Source organism: Crotalus tigris, unplaced genomic scaffold (genome assembly GCF_016545835.1).
Source record: "Crotalus tigris isolate CLP2741 ecotype Arizona unplaced genomic scaffold, ASM1654583v1 scf7180000017605.3043972, whole genome shotgun sequence".
Classification (NCBI taxonomy): domain Eukaryota; kingdom Metazoa; phylum Chordata; class Lepidosauria; order Squamata; family Viperidae; genus Crotalus; species Crotalus tigris.
The window spans coordinates 261,161-280,743 of record NW_024096508.1 but is presented as its reverse complement, the minus strand read 5'-3'; the positions used below and the strand labels follow the sequence as shown (position 1 = coordinate 280,743).

The 19,583-nt window shown below is 42.3% G+C and overlaps 1 long non-coding RNA gene across 1 annotated transcript in view; it reads left to right on the top strand.

Moving 5' to 3' along the window:
• Positions 1-11,490: 11,490 nt before the first annotated feature.
• LOC120297651 overlaps positions 11,491-19,583 on the top strand; it is a 38,507-nt gene continuing 30,414 nt past the window's right edge. Inside the window, exons 1-2 of the long non-coding RNA XR_005553850.1 lie at positions 11,491-11,623; positions 11,746-11,820. This is a non-coding gene — a long non-coding RNA (uncharacterized LOC120297651). The remainder of the gene's footprint in view (positions 11,624-11,745; positions 11,821-19,583) is intronic.

Here is a 19,583-nt window from a genome sequence, read left to right as displayed (position 1 = left end):
TTCTAGTAGAGATAATTGGTAAATTTAATCCTCATGCACTCCGATAAAACCTAAAGAGTTCTATACACTCCACATAAATAATAGACTGGAACATAACTTTCATTCTGTTGGTGCAGTTTTCTATTCAAAATTACCTTAATACTGTGTGTGTGTGTGTGTGTGTGTGTGTGTATCTTGAGGAGGAAATATACATTTAACTGTGATTTTGTTTGTATGAATTTATTTTTTAAATGTAAGAATAGGAGTTTTAAACAAGGGAGGAATTGGAGGAACAATTGGATGAATTGGAATTGTCTTCATTGAGAAAGAATGTGAATTGTATTGTCAACTGGTGAGAAAAAGCAGGTTGGCCTATGTTTATGTTTCATATTTCATCACAGTGGTGAAGGTTGTGACCAGGAAACTGTGGGCCTCCCAGCTCAGTCTACCATTTTGTTAACTGATGGTGGGTGATACCCAGGCCTTTTTGTTTCCCCTTCTTATGGTTCTTTAATATGAATGTGGACTGAACAATCATGCAGAAATCTAGCAATACAAACTGTCATCCTTCATAATACTTCTTTGTCTCTACAATGGTTAAGCAAAAATCTTTTAAATTGTCTGTTACATTTCTAAATCCAGAATTTTCTCATCAGTTGTTTTGACTGAATAGAGGCTACCATTTTTCATCTTTATGCTTACAACTATAATTCTTTTTATTTTACAAATCATTTCTAAAAAGCCACCAACACAGAGTCTGATAATGTTCTTACTCATTCCAGTTTTAAAATCAGGGTTATACCGGCATAGCTGATCTTGATTAAACAGGAGAATCACCCTGCAAGAATGTGGGCTAACTAAACAGAAAACAAAAGGTTCAGAAAGAGAGTGAGATGAGACAACATAGCTTGAATGTCTTAAAAAGCAAATATTGCATGCAGCTGTCTGAGTCATTATCTATTATCATCCCCTAATCTCCAGACTGGTCACCTGAGCACCAAAGAGATTGTATCCCCCCATTGCTTAATGATGGAATTTTAGTACTTCCTAGTTCATCTTTCATATTTGCGTGCAGCAGCCTTTGCTGACTTGTTTCCTGTGACCCATCAGTGAGTTATAAGCAAACCTATGAGATATAAATAGTGTTGCTATAATTTCTTTTAAAGAACATCTACTGTATTTGATTTGTTGCTGATTTTCAGAGATGCAAAGTGTGAGAAAAGAGAGATTGATGATAGATTAAAACATGCATTTAAAGTGAGTGGAGCAAATAGATGCACAGTGTTATTGATCAATTACAAGAGGAGGGACAGAAAGAGAAAAGGTGTTATAAAAAAACTCTGGACTAAAAATTAAAGAAGCACTATTGTTCCACAGTTACAGTATATCCTTCATTTCTATTAGTTCTGAATGGGCAATTTGAAGACTACTTTTTAATTTTTTTAACCCCATAAACATTAAAAATGCACAATAGAGATTTACAACCAGCAATGGACTACATGCTTCTACGATGTATTCATATTATTTGCTGGAATTCTGCTGTTTAAGGATGTAAGTCCATGAAGTCAGTTTGTGGGGTTTTTATTATTATCATAATGCATTGCTGTTGACTTGTTGTACCCCATTTTCTCCATATTTACTGCTCAATCTTATCAGCCATATGCTGAGGCAATGACTAATTGGATGTGTCATAATGGACATGTGCAAGCATGTATTTGTTCCTCTTTTGTGGTGTTTTAGTCACCTTCAGATTTGCCAGCTCAAACGGGAGCAATTGCGGCTCTGTCTTGGGAAAAATGAAGAAGCAAAGCCAAGTTTACTTCATATGGAGTGCATGAAGGCCTCTGTAAGAATGGAAGCCACAGAAACGAGTACAGAAATAAGTACCAACCATATGCAATCATTTATTTTATTTAACTCTTCCTAATTAAAATATTCAAAAGTGTTTCCACATCACTATGAAGCCAAAATCAAATTTCAATAACTAGACATTGCTTTCTCACCAGCTAAGTATATATAAGATATTAAGGATAGATGTTATGGGAGCTGTTGACATTGTTAGGGAAAGAGAAAACTCAGAAGTTAGTTTGAGAATGTGGTAGCTTTTTAACAGCAGAACATTGTACCAATATCATTATTCCCAACTACTTCAAACACACATCTTTATGGGAAAAAACTATACCTTTTTTTCTGGAGTCATGCACATATGTGCAGAATTGGTTATGCGAAGCCTGCATAAAACTTTATGTTATACTCTTGATGGTAAGCTTCTAAGAATTAAATTACATATTTCCTTTTGGCTCTGAAGATTGTGCTGATATTGTAAATTTGTGACAGAGTGTACGTTTGTTTGAAAAAGCCACAGAAAGTGCTCACATTCATCTCAGGACGTTAGGTAACAGCCTTGGTATCATAGCATAATGGTTAGAGCACTGGATGCAGCTCTAACAGATCAGAGTTTAAAGCTAGATTCTTACACCACTCACTATAGATTTACATACCATATTAAGCCATAATGAACGGAATTAAATTAAATACCAAGTGTGATTATACACACAAGGAATTTCTCTCGGGTTTAAAAGTTCTCAGTGTACATGCAAAGCAACAGAGTAATATTAATTATAATAATGATGCCAATAAGAGGGGGGAAGGTAAGAAACATTATAAGAAGAATAAATAATAATACTGGTTGTGGTTGTTCGTCCATCGATTTCGATGAAGACCTTGACATCTTATGGGTTATGGGCCATCCACGATGTGTCCATAGGTGGCTAATAAGACCGATGTTAGCACAGAATGTTCTGCCACATACTGAACAAAGAAATGTAGACACTGTTAATTCAGCATTTACAGCTCTGGCTTTGAGGAGTGCTCGCTTTTCTTGTGCCAAGATTGTCCTTCTGTGTTCATATGTCTGGCAACCCTGGTACACCAAGGTGCGCCATGTCGGTCGATCATGCGCCAGAAGTTCCCAAGAGATGGTGTTAACATCCAGGGACTTGAGAGAAGCTTTTAACATGTCTTTGTATTGCTTCTTTTGTCCCCCGTGTGATCGCTTTCCTTGATACAGCTCACCATAGAAGAGCTGTTTAGGGATGCTGTTGAGTCCTTGGCGGGAAGCAGACACGAGAAGCAGTTGAAGTTCTCAGTTTCCTTTATTCAGCGTTCAGCTTACAAGTAGGTGGCTTCAGCAGCTCCCAAAACCTCCCAGCTTCTTATATAGACGCTTCCCGGGTAAATGTGATACTTTTCCCGCGCCAGCACCCGCGCATGCGCACGGCGCTGGCGACAGCCTGTCTGGTCCCGGGCAGCTTTGCACCTGCCCGGGACTGCCTGCAAACGCCCGAGCCGTTTGCAAGGCTCGGGACATAACACCCCTTTCCCCCGGGCTAAAACTACTACCAACATATAATCATTTATTTTATGCAGTGTTCTGCTTCTCAGTGCTCCTATCGTTACCTGGCTTTTGTTTAGCCATCAATGTTATGTAATCCTCTAAGTATTTAGGAGACTTCTTTGCTCTCTGTGACCTTCTCAGCTCTGGGTTACTAGCATGAGTTCCCTGACTGGAGGGAGATGTGAGCCTGTTCTCCTTATTTTGCCTTGGTGCCTTCCAAGGACTGTGCCCCGATGCCTGGCCTGCTTGCTTGCCCACCGGGCTCGTCAGGCCAGGGCTTCTGTCACTTTGTGACCTGGTTGACCTGCCTAGCTGTAGACCCTCGGGCCCCTTGAAGTGATAGCCACTGCTGGGCGTCTCTGTTGACCCTCCTAGGTCCGTCCAAGACCTGTCAGGAGGCTGACCATTCCCTGAACCCCGTTCTGTGTCCGGGCTTGTGTGGGTTTCTGTACTTTCCCAAAACTCAGTTACTCCCTGATTTGGGCTAGAGGTGTTGTAGTCGGGACTTGGTTCCTCGACCACCTCCCTGTATGTTTGACCCCCTGTAGAATTTGGGGTAAGGTCAGGCCAACCTTGGGGATTGTGTGCCAGCTCTCTTGCGGGGAATGATTTGTTGGGATGCCCCCAGGTATCCTCCGTGACTGGAGTGCTGTGTGATGTGTGTGGAAAGTGAGTATGCCCCCGGGGTGACTCCCTGGCTGGAGTAGGCGTGGATGCCTGGTAGTTAGGTAGGCTCATAGAATTCTTGTTCGGAGCTCTCGCGGAACCCTGGGATGGGCCGTTTGTGGCTCCATCAGTGGAGATGGGCAGCAGCTCGTGCCCTTCCCTTTGCTCCAAAGGGTCCCCCTCCCCCCCTGGAAAAGACCCAGGAGTCTCATCTGAAAGATCCCGCCTAGGGCGGAGTTGGTCGATGTGCCGACGCAGGACACGACCGTTGTCCAGGGCAACCTCGTAGGAGAGAGGACCTGTGACCCTGGAAATAGAAGCGGGGACCCAGGTATGACCAGGCCCGTAATTGCGAGCCCAAACCGGGGCACCCACAAGTAGTTGTCTAGGTGCCCTAGGATGTGAGGTAGATGAAGGCAGTCTGTCCGGATGCAACCGGTCAAGTTTAGTAGTAAGTTGACGCCCCCAGCGAAGTTCAGCTGGGCTTCTCCCTGTAGAAGTGGACGGTGTGGTGCGATAAGAAAGGAGAAAGTCAGCCAACCTGTGATGCCAGTCCCCGTAGGTGAGTCTTTTCAAGGCGTCCTTTGTGATGCGCACCATACGTTCAGCCATACCGTTGGTGGACGGGTGGAAGGGTGCAGACGTGGCATGACGAATCATGTTAGCCTGTAAGAAAGCTTGGAATTCGGAGGAAGTGAATTGAGGGCCGTTGTCAGACACGATGACATCTGGAAGCCCGTGTGCAGCAAAAATCCCCCTCAGTACCTGAATAGTCTTTGCAGTGGTGGTGGATGAGACAGGTACAACCTCAAGCCATTTTGAATGGCTGTCAACAAGGACCAAGAAGAACTGGCCCTGAAAGGGCCCAGCGTAGTCAATGTGCACCCTAGACCATGGGGACTGCGTTTCCTCCCATTTATGCACGGGAGCTTGGGGCATCTCTGGGCGAGATCGTTGGCAGAGCCTTCATACGAACAATGCCAGGATGACCCTCGTGGAGGGATTCTAAGACCCTAGTCCTCATTGAGGTGGGAATGACAACTCTGTTTCCCCAAAGCAGACAACCCTGAGAAAGGGACAACTCGTTTCTTTTGGACCAGAAACTCTGAAACTCAGGACTAGGGCAGTGCTCAGGCCAACCGGACAAAACCCAGGAACGGACACGTGAAAGTGTGTGATCTGTACCTGTTTCAGCGGCAACATCCCTGGCACAAAGAGGGAGCTCGGGCAAGGCTTGGATTGATAGAATGTTGACAGCTGGCGCAGGGTCAGCTTCTACTACTGGCAGAGGCAATCTACTGAGGCCATCAGCATGGCCCATTTCTTTCCCAGGCTTGTGGAGTAAAGAAAAATCATATGCAGACAGAAAAATAGACCACCTAAGCATTCTAGGGGAGATGATTTGGGGAGTCTGCTTACGTGTGGTAAACAGTCCCAGCAGAGGCTTATGGTCAGTAAAGACCGTGAAATGCCTGCCATATAGAAAATCGTGGGATTTTTTAATTCCAGCAACAACAGCCAGAGCCTCCCTGTCTATCTGAGCGTAGTTGCGCTCAGCAGAAGACAATGTTCTGGAGTAATATGCAACAGGAACCTGAGTTCCATCAGACCTGAGGTGGCTCAGGACAGCTCCTACCCCGTAAGGGGACGCATCACATGCGATGCACACAGGAAGAGATTCGTTGAAATGTGCAAGTACACTGTTAGAAGTGAGCAAGGCCTTGACTTTGTTAAAGCAAGCCTCATGTGTTTGTGACCACTGCCACACTGCTTGTTTGTCTAGTAGCCTGTGAAGAGGCTCAGCTACACTAGCTTTATGTGGAAGAAAAGAATTGTAGAAATTCAGGAGGCCCAGGAAGGCCTGAAGTTCGGCCTTGGACTTTGGCCTAGGTGCTTCTAAAATAGCTGTTAGTTTGGATTCAGCAGGGTGAATCCCAGCAGCATCAATTTTGAACCCCAGAAATTCAGTAGAAGGCACCCCAATCTTGCATTTGTCTTTTTTGAGCTTGAGGCCTGACTTCCTGAATCTTAACAGAACAGCCCTTAGCCTTTCAGCTAGAATGTGTGTGGAGTCTCCTGCAATTAAGACATCATCAAAGTAGGGGCAAACCCCTGGTATACCCGTAGTGTGTTTTCCATTACGCTTTGGAAAATCCCAGGAGCGACATTCACTCCAAACTGCAGCCTTTTTACCTTAAAGGCTCCCCTGTGGGTCACAATAGTCTGAGCTATAGCAGCATCATCATCAACAGGCAGCTGTTGATACGCTTGAGCTAGGTCAAGCTTTGCAAAAACGCGCCCCCCCTTGAGGGAGGCCAGAATATGACTGACCACAGGAACAGGATAGGCATGTTGCTGCAATGCCTTATTCAGAGTGCATTTGTAGTCAGCACAAATGCGAATGTCCCCATTTGCCTTTAGAGGCGTGACAATGGGGGTCTCCCAAGGACTGGAATCAACAGGTTCTAGGATTCCCTGTTGAATCAGTTTGTCTAACTCAGTGTCAATTTTACTCTTTAAAGCAAAAGGGACCCTTCTTGCTTTAATTCTAATGGGAGTGACAGTGGGGTCTAGCTTTAAGGACACAGGGGGTCCTTTGAATGTGCCCAGCTGGGGGCTGAAAACATCTGCAAATTCTTTGCAGACTTCCTGTAGGTCGAGTGTTTGTAAACTGTTGAGTCCTGTGACGTGTATCCCCAGGGCCTCAAACCAATCGAGTCCTATGAGACTCGTTCGTTCACCCCCTACTACTAATAAGTCTAGTGGACCTTCAAAACTCTTGTATTGCACGTTAAGGGTGGCCTCCCCCTTAACACACACTCTTGAATTTTGAAAATCTGTTAACACAATGTCAGAAGGCCTTAACTTGGCCTGAGTTCCACTACCGGAACAAATCTTCCTAAATGTATGCAAGGAGATAATTGAAAAGGCAGACCCTGTGTCTAGTTCCATAGATAATGGAACCCCTTGTAGCTTCACCTTGAGTGACAGCTTTTTCTTAATGGGCTTGTGTGTGCCTGTCCTAAGGATGCTTCTTCGCGAAGCGCAAAACCCTACCCTATTCTGGCTGGGGAATCTGGTACCTTTCAGGCGCAGTTCTTCCTGAGGTTGTACCTTTCGTCAGCCCAGACACACAGCTGCAATGTGTCCTTGTTTGCCGCATGCCCGGCAGGTAGCGGAGCGGAACTTGCAGTCGGTTCTCCTGTGGCGACCTCCACAGCCGATGCACTTGAGCGGAGCTGAAGAGCTTCCCTTCTGTTTTTCTTCCGTCGTGGGGTGGAGACGGTCGACTTCCTCGTCCGGATCCTCCTCAGAGTTTCTTTGGGCGTCTTCCTGGTGCACGGATGCAACCTCTGGACTGTTTCTGATCGGCCGCATGTTCTTGACAGCGCCGCCTGCTGCTTCTTCTGCGGTGACTTCCCTTAAGGCATCTTGGTAGGACAATTCTTCTTTAGCGAAAAGTCTTTGTTGTAGATCTCGATGCCTTAACCCGCACACGAATCGGTCCCTCAGTCGTTCTTCGAGGTCTTTGAACTCGCAGTGCTTGGCGGCCTTCCGTAATGCGGCGATGAATTCTTTGGCCGACTCACCGGGCCGTTGATCCCTCTGCTCGAAGGTGTGGCACCATGCGATGACGGACATCTTGGAGTGGAAGTGCTCCTTCAGTAGCTTCTTCAGATCTGCGTAGCTGACAGACTCTACTGGAACAGGTGCTGCAAGGTTTTCTGCGATGTCGAAGGCGTCTTGACCGCAAACACAAAGCAGGGTGGCAGTCTTCAAGCTCTCTTCCCTCACTTGGTTTGCCTTGAAGTAGTTCTCCACCCTGGCTACGTATGACTCCCACCGCTCTGGATGTGAGAAGTCGAATTCCGAAAGCCTTCCGATTTTCGCCATCTTCAGAAGACGGGTCTATCAGCCAGCCTACCCCCGAATGCGCACTGGATTGGCGGGTAGCTGCCGAGTCGACGCCGTCCCGCCGCTCAGGACTCACTTGGGTAAGCTTACACTTCTTCCTTTCCAGGCGGTGTATGGCAATCCCATCCTCGTCGCCAGTGTTGAGTCCTTGGCGGGAAGCAGACACGAGAAGCAGTTGAAGTTCTCAGTTTCCTTTATTCAGCGTTCAGCTTACAAGTAGATGGCTTCAGCAGCTCCCAAAACCTCCCAGCTTCTTATATAGACGCTTCCCGGGTAAATGTGATACTTTTCCCGCGCCAGCACCCGCGCATGCGCACGGCGCTGGCGACAGCCTGTCTGGTCCCGGGCAGCTTTGCACCTGCCCGGGACTGCCTGCAAACGCCCGAGCCGTTTGCAAGGCTCGGGACATAACAGATGCGATGATCTGGCATCCTTACAACATGGCCCGCCCAGCGCATCTGGGCTTTTATCAACAGAGTGTAAACTGATGATAGACCTGCTCTGAGAGGACATCTGTGTCTGGTATCTTATCCTGCCACCGGATTCACAGAATTCTATGAAGGCAAGTCATGTGGAAGTAGTTCAGTTGCCTAACCTGCCTCCTGTACACTGTCCAGGTCTCACTAGCATACAATAGGGTAGTTAGCACTGCTGCCTGGTAAACTTTAAGCTTGGTAGCAAGACTTATTCCACGGCGGTCCCACACATTAGTCCGCAATCTGCCAAGTGCAGAACTTGCCTTGGCAATTCTACAGTTGACCTCGATGTCAATTGTCACTGCACGGGAGAGGGTACTACCAAGATACGTAAATTGGTCCACTGCTTGCAGCTTTTGTCCCTTTACTGTGATGGTAAAGGGACAATACATCCATACTGTATGGTAAATACACATAGACGTTAGACAGAACTGTGAGAATTAGGTGCTCAGCAGAGTGATGGCCCAAGGGAAAAATCTGTCCCCATGTCCAGTTGTTTTGGCCTGCAATGCTCTGCAGCATTGGAATGTGCTATGTTGTTGTTGTTTAATGAACTGGGATTCAAGTAAACAGTGATTTAGTACTTAGTATAATTCCAGAAACTTTTACTATCCAGTCCTTGAAGATGAGGAGACCTATATTTAAATCCCATTTAGCTATGAAATTCACTGGATGACCTTTAGTTAGTTACTTTAGTACTGTTCAGCCTAACTTAGTACATTTTGGGATAAGCAAACAGAGGGAAAGCAGGCAAGACAGCCATCTATGCTATTTAGAATCCTAAATGTAATAGATAAATAAATAATATAATTCTAAAAATAACAGATAATATACTATTAAAAGTTCTAATTGTTCTAAAAGTCCTTTTACAGTAAGTAAAAAATAATACTATTGAAGGATTTTTGTACGTGTCACCATTTACCTAAACTCATGATGTCTTCATCATGAGTGTTACACACTTTCCTAAAATACCAATGTTCGGGGGGGGGGGTGTAGTCTGAGTAACATGCACACATTCTTCTGTATCTAATGAATCTTATATATTCATGATCTATCTATCTGAATCTTGCTATTATATTTCTGAGCCTTGTTTCAAAGAAACCAAAAGCAGGCTTAGATACAATATTTTAGAGGTTTGTGCAAAGCTTCCAAAGAGGGTTTCATTTTTGCATGACTCCAAATGAAGCACATCCTCAAAGGGGCTTGCCAAGTAACACAACCGCCTTTAAGTGGTTGAAAGTGAAACAAAATGGGGAAGTGGCCAGGCAAAGGCTGTTGTGATTGTCTCCCTGGCACTTCCAATTGCCAGCAAAGATTTCTGCACACAAGCACAGAAACCTCCTCTAACACTCATACCCAGGATGTCTACAGGGGAGATCAAAAAAGTCAAAATGGTGGCTGTGATTGGATGATCAAAGCTCTATCATTGTCATAATACATTTATGCAGTCAGGGTCACTATCTTGACTTTTTTGCCCTCCTCCGCAGACATCTGACTTTTGCTAACTAACAGAGGAACTGATGGAGGAGACCTTCAGACAAAACAGAGCAGCAGAGCAAATTATTTTAGCTTGAAGCCATTACAGTGTAGGAGATGACCAGGCTGAGCCCAATGGAAGGATTAAACGTCCCTTTGCGCCCCAAGTGATCTAAATCCAGCCCACTGTGAATTCCTTATTTACTGCCAAATTGTTTTAACCATTAGTAGTTCAGATGCTTGTAGGGAACTTAAGCTTGCAATAAATTTTTACACCCATTTGAACTGCCTGGATCTCCTGATTTCCCCAGTGCTTGACAGTTACAAGGCTGCTGCTTTGTGATGTGATAGCAAAACTTGCACCCCCCCCTTGTGCTTTTTATCTTAATTGGAGTTCTTCCAACACACTCACTTTATATTGATTTCTGACTTTAATATGCAGAAAGTAAGGAAAGCGCCTTATAAAAGAAGGAGCATGTAACATAGCCACCATCAGCCAAACTGCACATCATAAAAAACATATCATAAAAACATAAAGTGGTTATAGTAAAAGAAGTTTAGGAAAAATATAATAAAACAGCAAGACAATGATTACAAGTGGCATGGAACAGCAAGACAATGATTACAAGTGGCATGAGGAAAAAATAAGCTTTACCAACCCAAATTTTGAATTGAAACATTTTCATGAGTTTCTAATAGCAAGGAACTTTACATTCATATACACTATATATTCAGTAACTCATATCAATTTCTGCTTCATATTTATAGAAATTATCTCCTTAGGGTGCCTTTTCTGATTAGTTGATTTTGATCAGTTATCTGGTAAGGACCAGATTGTTGATTTCCTACTTTTACCAGAAAACTGAAATCTATTTATTCACAAAGAGCAAAGACAAAACTTCATTGGTTCCTCTGTCTTCACAGAAACCTAGCTGAGATTACTGATAAAAAGGAGCAAATCTCCTTAAAATTAGGAAATTGCCAGTGCAGGAAGTCAGAGAATTAAGAGGAAGTGGGACAGGAATGCCTCATCACCTTTATCTACTCAGATTTTTGGAAAAGGAAAGATGCAAATAGTGTTAATAATAACAAAAGAATATGTGTTTGTAAGAGAATACAGTGGTATATAATGGTAATGTGTACATGTGAATGGGGAGAGGAGAGAAATACACCTTTTTTCCCTCAAAGGTGAAAAGGAAGTATATGAATTACCTTCATCTGTGCCACAACAGACTTCATATTGTTCTCATTATTTCCTCTAAATCCATGTTTTTGAAACTTGGTAACTTTAAAAGGTGTGGACCTCAGCTGCCAGAATTCTCAGAATTGTGGCTGGGGAATTCTGGGAGTTGAAGTACCCACATCTCAAAGTTGTCAAGTTTGAAAATACTGCCTTCAAAGGATGGATTTCTTAGCTGCAGCACAGCATCTGAATACTCTAACTCCCTGGTATAGCCAGTCTTAATTCCCTTTCACTTGTTTATTCTTTCGTGCCAATATTTTATTTGTATCTGCCCAATAAGCATAGCCATGAACTTTAATCTGTCCCTCTTTTGATCACAAGGAGAAAGCATTGATAATCTTATCTTGTTGGGAAAGAACCATTCCTAGCAAAGTACTTCCTTATTATGGTATTATTACAGTACGAAGAGACTGCATTTGACTTCAGAACTAGATGGAACCTGAACTTGCAGAGATATTTCTATAGCATACAGTGGGTTATATTCTGAAGATTCCTGGTTCATTTGTGTCACATATCAGTGTATTATTAGGATAAGATTCTTTTAACCCTTATCTTCTAACTTATAGTGACTTGTTATTTGCAATATGTTGCAGGCAAATTGCAGACAAGTGAGCATACTCGAGTTCATTAAACTCTGTCTATCTCCAGTATGGATTTTCTATCACCATGTGAGTACTTCCTAATTTTCTTACACATTTAAGGCATTTAAATAATGCTGAATATTGAAGGTAAGGATTGTTTTTATTTGCATAATGCTGTTACTTTTATTATAGCAGCTTATTTCATACTGTATGCTTTACACAGATTTGTTCATTATCCAATTGAACTACTGTTGCCTGCATTTTCAAATGCAACAAACAAAAAACAAATAAACAGATTGCTATGCCTGGTCATCATTCACCTGCCATTCTTCCACTTCCTTCTTAAGCAAATCTAAAAAGAAAGAAAGAAAGAAAGAAAGAAAGAAAGAAAGAAAGAAAGAAAGAAAGAAAGAAAGAAAGAAAGAAGAGATGTGAGTTAATGTGGATGATTACTACACAAAAAGTGTAGTAAAAGGATTAGGTCTTCCCATCTCAATCCCAAAGCTCCTAATCTAGAATGAACCACTATAAAGGTATGCTGAGATTTAAACATGAAGAAAATAGAACAGTTGAACATGATATGACTTTTTATGCTATGGTATTGTGTTATAAATGTTTGAGTTCACACAAAAGCTAAGTCCTTACCCAGGGAAAACAAAACACAATCTCGTTGTTCACATTTGTCCAATAGGTCCAAACAGATGAACCACATTAAAGTTTAATATGACTGTCTTCAGTTGCTGGGTTTTCATAACATGTTGAACCATAAACTTTCCAACAATGTGTTGCACCTACTGTACATGGCTATTGGGTAGCCATGGCTCATGTGTGGCTGAGTTCAGTGATAACAGTATGTCCTTCTCTCCAGGTCTCCAGCTGATATCACAGGGGTTTGGATGTGTTCTGATTTGGAAACTTCCAATGAGCTTAGAAAACTATCCACTATCCATCTCTGTATTGTTAATCTTTTCTTTGTCAGTTTTACTCTACAACAAAAGTATATAGAAACAGTTACAGATGCTCTAGAGTCTAGGGAAAATAACATATGCCAGTTCATTCGCCTTTCCTCACTAATAAGGAGGAAAGCTTTTCCACTGGTTTCAAAAAAAGCAATGTCAAAAAAGGAATCTCACCTCCAAAATATCTTTAAAAATTGTTTCTGATGATGCTAGCTAGCACTGATGATGTTACCTAGTTTGATAATGAAACATCTGCAAGAAAATAATCAAGCTCAGAGAGCATCAAGAACCTTACAATCAGGGCTTTTTTTCTCACAGAATGCCCAGAACGGAGTTCCGGCACCTTTTTTGGATGGAACCTTATAGGGTAGGCAAGGCGGGTTGTATGACGTGTGTGAGTTCCAACACTCTTTTTTTTTTTTTAGAAAAAAAGCACTGCCTACAATAGTATTTTTTTAATATTTAAAATAGCCACAGGTGTATACTTTGAGATCCAGATTGTGACGTGAGCTGGCAAGCTTAATGAAAAGAGTCCAAATCTGATTATCAGTTACCAAGAGGGCAACATCTAATGCAACATCCTCCATGTGCATATGACTGAATGAAGGCCACAAGAGAGGCCTTTATTGTTTATTTTACATATCCTGCGGCTCCAGCATAACGGTGATTTTGGAGAAATAGCCCCAGCCTGCTTTCCTTTCTGTGTGCTTATTCCTCATGTACAGCAAACATGGCTACCATAATCTTATCTTCCTGTCCTCTTCCCTGTCCCTGTTGTTAATAGTAATATCAATAAGCTGAATTCAGTGGAGAGCCAGCATTAAGAGCTATTGGTGTGCCCACTGCAAACACACAACACACAAAATGACTCTGACCTCAAATAAGAAGAGAGAAGAGATGGATGCATGCTTTTGTTTTAATGGAAGTAAATCAGTCTGTCATGGATCAGCCCACTATGGATCTCCAGCATTATACTGAACCAGCATAATGCAGTGGTTAAAGCAGGGGTCTTCAAACTTTTCAAGCCAGGCACACTGGCTGAGGAATTCTGGGAGTTGAAGTCTACAAGTCATAAAAGGGCCAAGTTTGAAGACCCCTGGGTTAAAGTGTTAGATAAGGAATAGGGAAATCCACGTTCAGGCCAACCTCAGCAACTGGAAGTTAATTAGGTGATTTGAACCAGTTGCAGTATCTTAGCCACCCCTGGCTAAGATACTGCAACTGTTGTTTGTTGTTGTTGTTGGGAGGGGGGGAACAAAAATTGTCTGCAATGGCATCATAATGCTGATACTGATTTAAGCACTGCCTTAGTGGAAGGAAAGAAGTGCCCAAGAAGAACAATTTATTGAGCAAAATTAATTAAAATATAAGCAGAGTGCTATTCATTCTAGTTCATGCCTTATTTCTTATCTTGTTTAGGAAACTGGCCACTTCTGCTCCCAGCAGGCTTGTCTTCTCAAACTGCTTCCAAAGACACCTTTAATAAGAGGAGCCTGTTTGCTGCTTCTTGATCACTCCAAGTAATTCTTAAAAATGAAAGTATCTATATTGACTCATAACAATAAAGAGCAAACCACTAGTTGGCAACCTCACCAAGCGGACTATTCAGAAACCGGTGCCTTTCTTCTCTAAAAAGGTTAAAGAACTGGTGGTAGGAGAAGCCAAAACAGAATAAGAAAAAAGAGAGAAGGCCAAATATTAAAAAGAGCTTCAAGCCATTTTAAGGAGGAGAGTCCAGACTGAATACATCTGTCATTTGTAGGTGTTGCAGATATCAGGTTACAACTAGCCTGCAATTTCTCATCGCCTGGGGTGCGAGACATTCACACACAATTACAGAGACAGTTCTAAAATAAAGGTGGGGGACAAACTGATTTAGTAGCTAACTACTGTACAGAGTAGGCGGGAGACTGCCGTTTCGGGGCCACTCCTTGCTTCATGACTTCGACCAACCTGATCGCAACAGTTTAGGGCCACCCAATTTCTGGGCTGCAAAAATCCGGGCCGCGGCAAAATGTCCAAGTTCTCTATACCTCTTTGCCGCTAGGTTTTGCGATCGGTTTTTGTTTGTTTGGTTGGGTTTTTTTTGTTTTTGTTTTGTTTTTTTGCTGCTCAGGCGCTCTGACCCGAGCGCAGATATGCGAGCCTCGGCGCGGCAAGAAGGTAGCTGCTGCTGCCTGCCCCTCCTGACTCCATTGTCGCTTCGGCAGCGGCTGGAGAAAGAGCAGCCGAGAGACTTAAGAAAGCTTTGCTGCTCCCATGCGGCCGTCCGGATTTTTGCAGTCTGGTTCTGAGACGCCTGAAAGAGGTTTTCGTGCGACCAGCTTTTAGAATGGAGGCTTTTAAGTAAGAAAGGGAGAAACGCCTCCCCCTTAAGCTGTAGTTTGAAGAAGCTCAGAGGGGGGAAAAGCAGCCGCTGCGGACCTCCCCCCCTTTCACCTGCCCGACTCAGTTGCTGAAACCGGGGTGAGGGGGAGCATCCCCGTTCCTCGTCACTGAGGGGCCCCTCTGAGAAGATTCTGTGGGCCCAGAGAGCCGCGCTTGCGCGCTCGGCGGGTATGGATTTGGGATGTTTTACCCTTCTGGACGAACACACTCCTCTGAATTTCACATTTCGGATTTCCGATGTTGATGGCGCTTTTCTCCTCCTGTTTAACCCTTTCTTGAAAGTGAAACCATCAGGCTGTTTTAGCATCTGATCGGTTAAACAGAGTTAGCAGAAGCTCACTACTTCATCTCCATTAAAGCTTCTTGGCTCTCCGTCAAAGTCCTCCGATCTAGCCGATCTCCTTTTCCCTAAGTTAAAAAAAAAATAGGCAAAATATTTCAGCTATTTTGGGGTGGGAGTCTCCTCCAGGATTTTTAAGATAGTGATAGTTTGACAATTATAGTCTGTTGGGAATGTGACTAATACAACACAGAAAGCTGGTAAAAGAAAGTCAAGATAGCTACTGGGATCACATGAATAAAGCCCCACCTCTTTTTATATGTTGCACAGATTAAAAAGGGGCAGGGCTTCTATTATAAGGTGTGACTGCCCTTTTGACTTTTTTTAACCCCCCCCCCTCATCCCACCAGACATCCCTGGGATATGTCAAACAGAAATTGCAGAAATAGATTTCAGAGCAGGTCTTTCTTGACTCGGTGTTTTAAAATCTGCCTAGGGCCTGCTGCTGAAATGTTCCCAGGTTTGCAATTAGCAGAGTCCTCTAGATACATGACTAAACAAGCAGGGCCACCACCTGCTTGGCTGGAGCTGGTTTGCCAGGCAGCACAGCCTTCAACTTGCTGTGGCAGGAAGGAGGATGCTCCTTATCTTGATTCTGTCTCTTAGCAGGGCAAGTTGAGACTCCACTTTTGCCTAGACTGCATTGGCAATACCAGTCACTTTATTCTGAGTCAGACCATTAATTTACTAGCCCAGCAGTCTGCGTGGGAGAAGCTCCAAGGCCTCAAGCAGAGGTTTTTACCATGACTGCAACCTTCTGGCAAGGTGGTGGTGACTGAATCTGGGGTATTGAGTTGTACCAGCTTTCTGGAATGAAACTTTTAGATGAGTTGAATTACAACTCCCATTGTTTTTGGTTAAGGCACGCTGTATCATTTTAACTTCCAAATCCCCCTTAATTTATATTATTAAACAAATATTCCCATTGAATTAAAGGAGGGAAGAGAGACAGTCCTTCAGAATGAATTTGTGACCTTGAAAACACCGGTATTCCAGTTCAAAAGAAATCAATGTTTATAATATAATTGCTTATTGAAGTTAAGCAAATCTGGTATGTGATTGAGAGGTCATGTGGCTAACCAGTAGCTATATTCATTTAACACTTTGAACTAGGCTTTTTATCTTTTTCTGGTTTAATATGATGTGTAAACCCAACCTTTTTTATTTTTGTGTATTATTTTATCTATGTGTCTTTGAATTATTCATTTAATAATATAAATTAAGAGGAATTTGAAAGTTAAAATGATACAGCATGCCTTAGCCAGAAGTGATGGGAATTGTAATTCAACTCATCTAGAAGATATTAATTTCATACCAGAAAAACTCCTGGTAACTGCCTGGACTTAGTACCTTCAGTCTTCTTGACATGATTTCAGAAATGGTTTGCCATTGTCTCCTTCATAGGGCTGAGAGAGAGTGACTGGCCTAAGGTCACCAAGGCTTTGTGCTTGGGGGCATGACTAGAACTCACAGTATCCTGGTTTCTAGCTTGTTGCCTTAGCCACTACCCCAAATTGGCTCTCTATGATTCAATGTATTATGTGAATTTAAACATTAAAAACATTAATGCAAGAGCCAAGTTAAACAAGTAGTTCAAAAACAGGTAGTTAGTAATGTATGATCTTGAACTCTTGCTGAAGCAAAGCGAGGATTTTTTAAAGGTAGTAAATACTGTAGATATTCAAACTATTGGTTAAAAAGGAGTGATTAGAGATTACTCTCCACATTTTTGATTGGAAAGTTATTTGCTGATGAAAGGGAGGGACTCTCCCTTAGCTGATATCCTGTTTGTGTTTCTGCAGAGCCTACCAAGTAAAGGCATAAACAGCCACCACGTAATCTTAGATGAGAGGCACAAGCCACTTGCAACTCTACTAAGATTCTGTGGCTCTTTAGCTTAAATGGAATAAGCTGTGTCTTCCCTCCTTCCGTTTCATTCAGCCCTGATTCATGCAACAAGGAACCATTGCATGTGTGCACTGAGTCATCCTTTCTAAGGAAAGTTTGCTCAATTTCCCTTTTACCACTTTGACATCTAGTGGGCAAGTTGGGAACTATGCAAAACATTTCACTGGTATTACCAGTGATTTTTGCATGTGTCACTGATATCGAGATCAAGATGTTTTTTTATCAACCTACTTTAGTGATGTAATGCAAACTTTCTTGATCAGGAAGCATCCTGAATAAAAAAGGCAGGTAGGTTAAAGTACATAGAAGATTAAGACAGCCCCTCAGGAATTTTATTTTATTTTTGCATCTGGTCTGAAACATTAAATGGTGGCTTTTATGAAATATTGAAATAACTGACAGAAAAGTCAGGGCAGAATAGTGATTTAGCCTCCTGCATGCCCACGAATTATCCTTTTCCTCCCTTTCCCTAGCCTGAGTTTTCTTGATTATTAAAGTATTATCAATATCCCAGTAGCTGAGAATTATAGAGATAAAACCCTGAAATAATTATTGGGATTACATTTTAAATGTCTAGTTTTATTGCCATAGATGAAAAGTGTCCCATTATCTGTTTATTTTAAATGTGGAAATATATTTTAGGTGGGATTGCCATCTATATATAGCACCCAGGACTTGGTTGGGTAGGCCTACAGAACTGGCTTTATTTCTTTTCTTTATTTCAGTTCTGATTTTGTCTCTACACCTGCACGTCTCGTTCCAATAATGACAGGAAAAGATATTGTTTTCCATTTTCAAAAGTAGATACTTACTGCTCATGACGGCAGAAGAAAATGTATCAATGAAGAGAGATGCTAGCAGAAATATTTCTGAAAGCTGGCAGAAGTAGAGATTTATCTTTCTAACTTTAATTATAGGACACAGCACTTCCTCCCAGCAAATTCACTGAAACCTCTCCTATAATCATTACTACCTGTCCCAGATAAATATGTGGCACATTATCTCATACCACCTATTTCTAATAGAGAAGGGTAGAACTCTTTGAAATCAAATCTCTCCTTCCTTGGCTGCTGATAATCTTTTCTGAGTGGCATGATCATAGAATTGTTAGATAACATAGCCATATATTTAAATCTGTTGAAATCTGTCATTACCATCACCATTGTTTGCTAAAACCTGGATCAATTATAGCAGATTTTGGTTCCAACAGGTAGCAAAACTATAACAAAATGCATTGCACATTAAAATCCTATGGACCAACAGATGTGAAAAATATTCTACTTTTTTCTCTTTAATACATTTTATTTTCGGGAAAGACACAAGAAATGCTTGAAAAAAAATGAGAGGGTTAAAATAGAGGATAAATTTTTTAGAGAATACCATGAATAAAGCAGGGTGATTGTACAATGACAGTCTAACCTAAAACTATACAGGTGGCCCTCAACTGACAACAGTTCATTTAGTGACAATTCAAAATTATAAAGGCAATGAAAAAAAGTGACTTATGACCATTTTCACACTTATGACTGTTGCAGCATCCTCAGGGTCATGTGATCAAAATTCAACCCACAACTGATTCATACTTATGACGGCTGCCATGTCCCGGGGTCATGTGATCACCTTTTCCAACCAGCAAAGTCCATGGGGAAGGCAGATTCAATTAACAGCCATGTTACTAACTTAACAATTGCAATGATTCACTTAACAACTGTGACAAGAAAAGTTGTAAAATGGGGCAAAACTCACTTAACAAATGTCTCGCTTAGCGACAGAAATTTTGGGCTCAATTGTGGTCCTAAGTCGAGTACTACCTGCATTTTGAATCATATTGCAGCTAAATCAGAGGAGTGTTTCATCAGCCGTCTTTGTTTAAAACCAGTAAGCTTTTCTTTTGCTGCCTTCTGCTGTTTCAGTTAGAATTGGGTACAAGGATGTACAAATGCTGACTGGTATTTGAATAGAAAACCTCCTGGATTAAGACAGAAAATTTAAAAAATCTTGCAGAAGAAAGCTACCCCAAACCATTTCAGTACTGCTGTTCATGAAGTCATCAGAAGTCAAGTCAACTTGAGGGACTCTATTCTCTTTACCTGAACCCTGATTCACAAAAGATGGATCCTTTAACTCTGGATATAATCCAATAAAGGTTTCATGTTCTCAACAATGGGAGAATCAGAAAGGGCAAAGGTGTTTCCATGCTAAAAAATAAAGGCGAGTAGAGACAGAAAGCCTGAGCCAGCAGAGAGTGGAAGCGT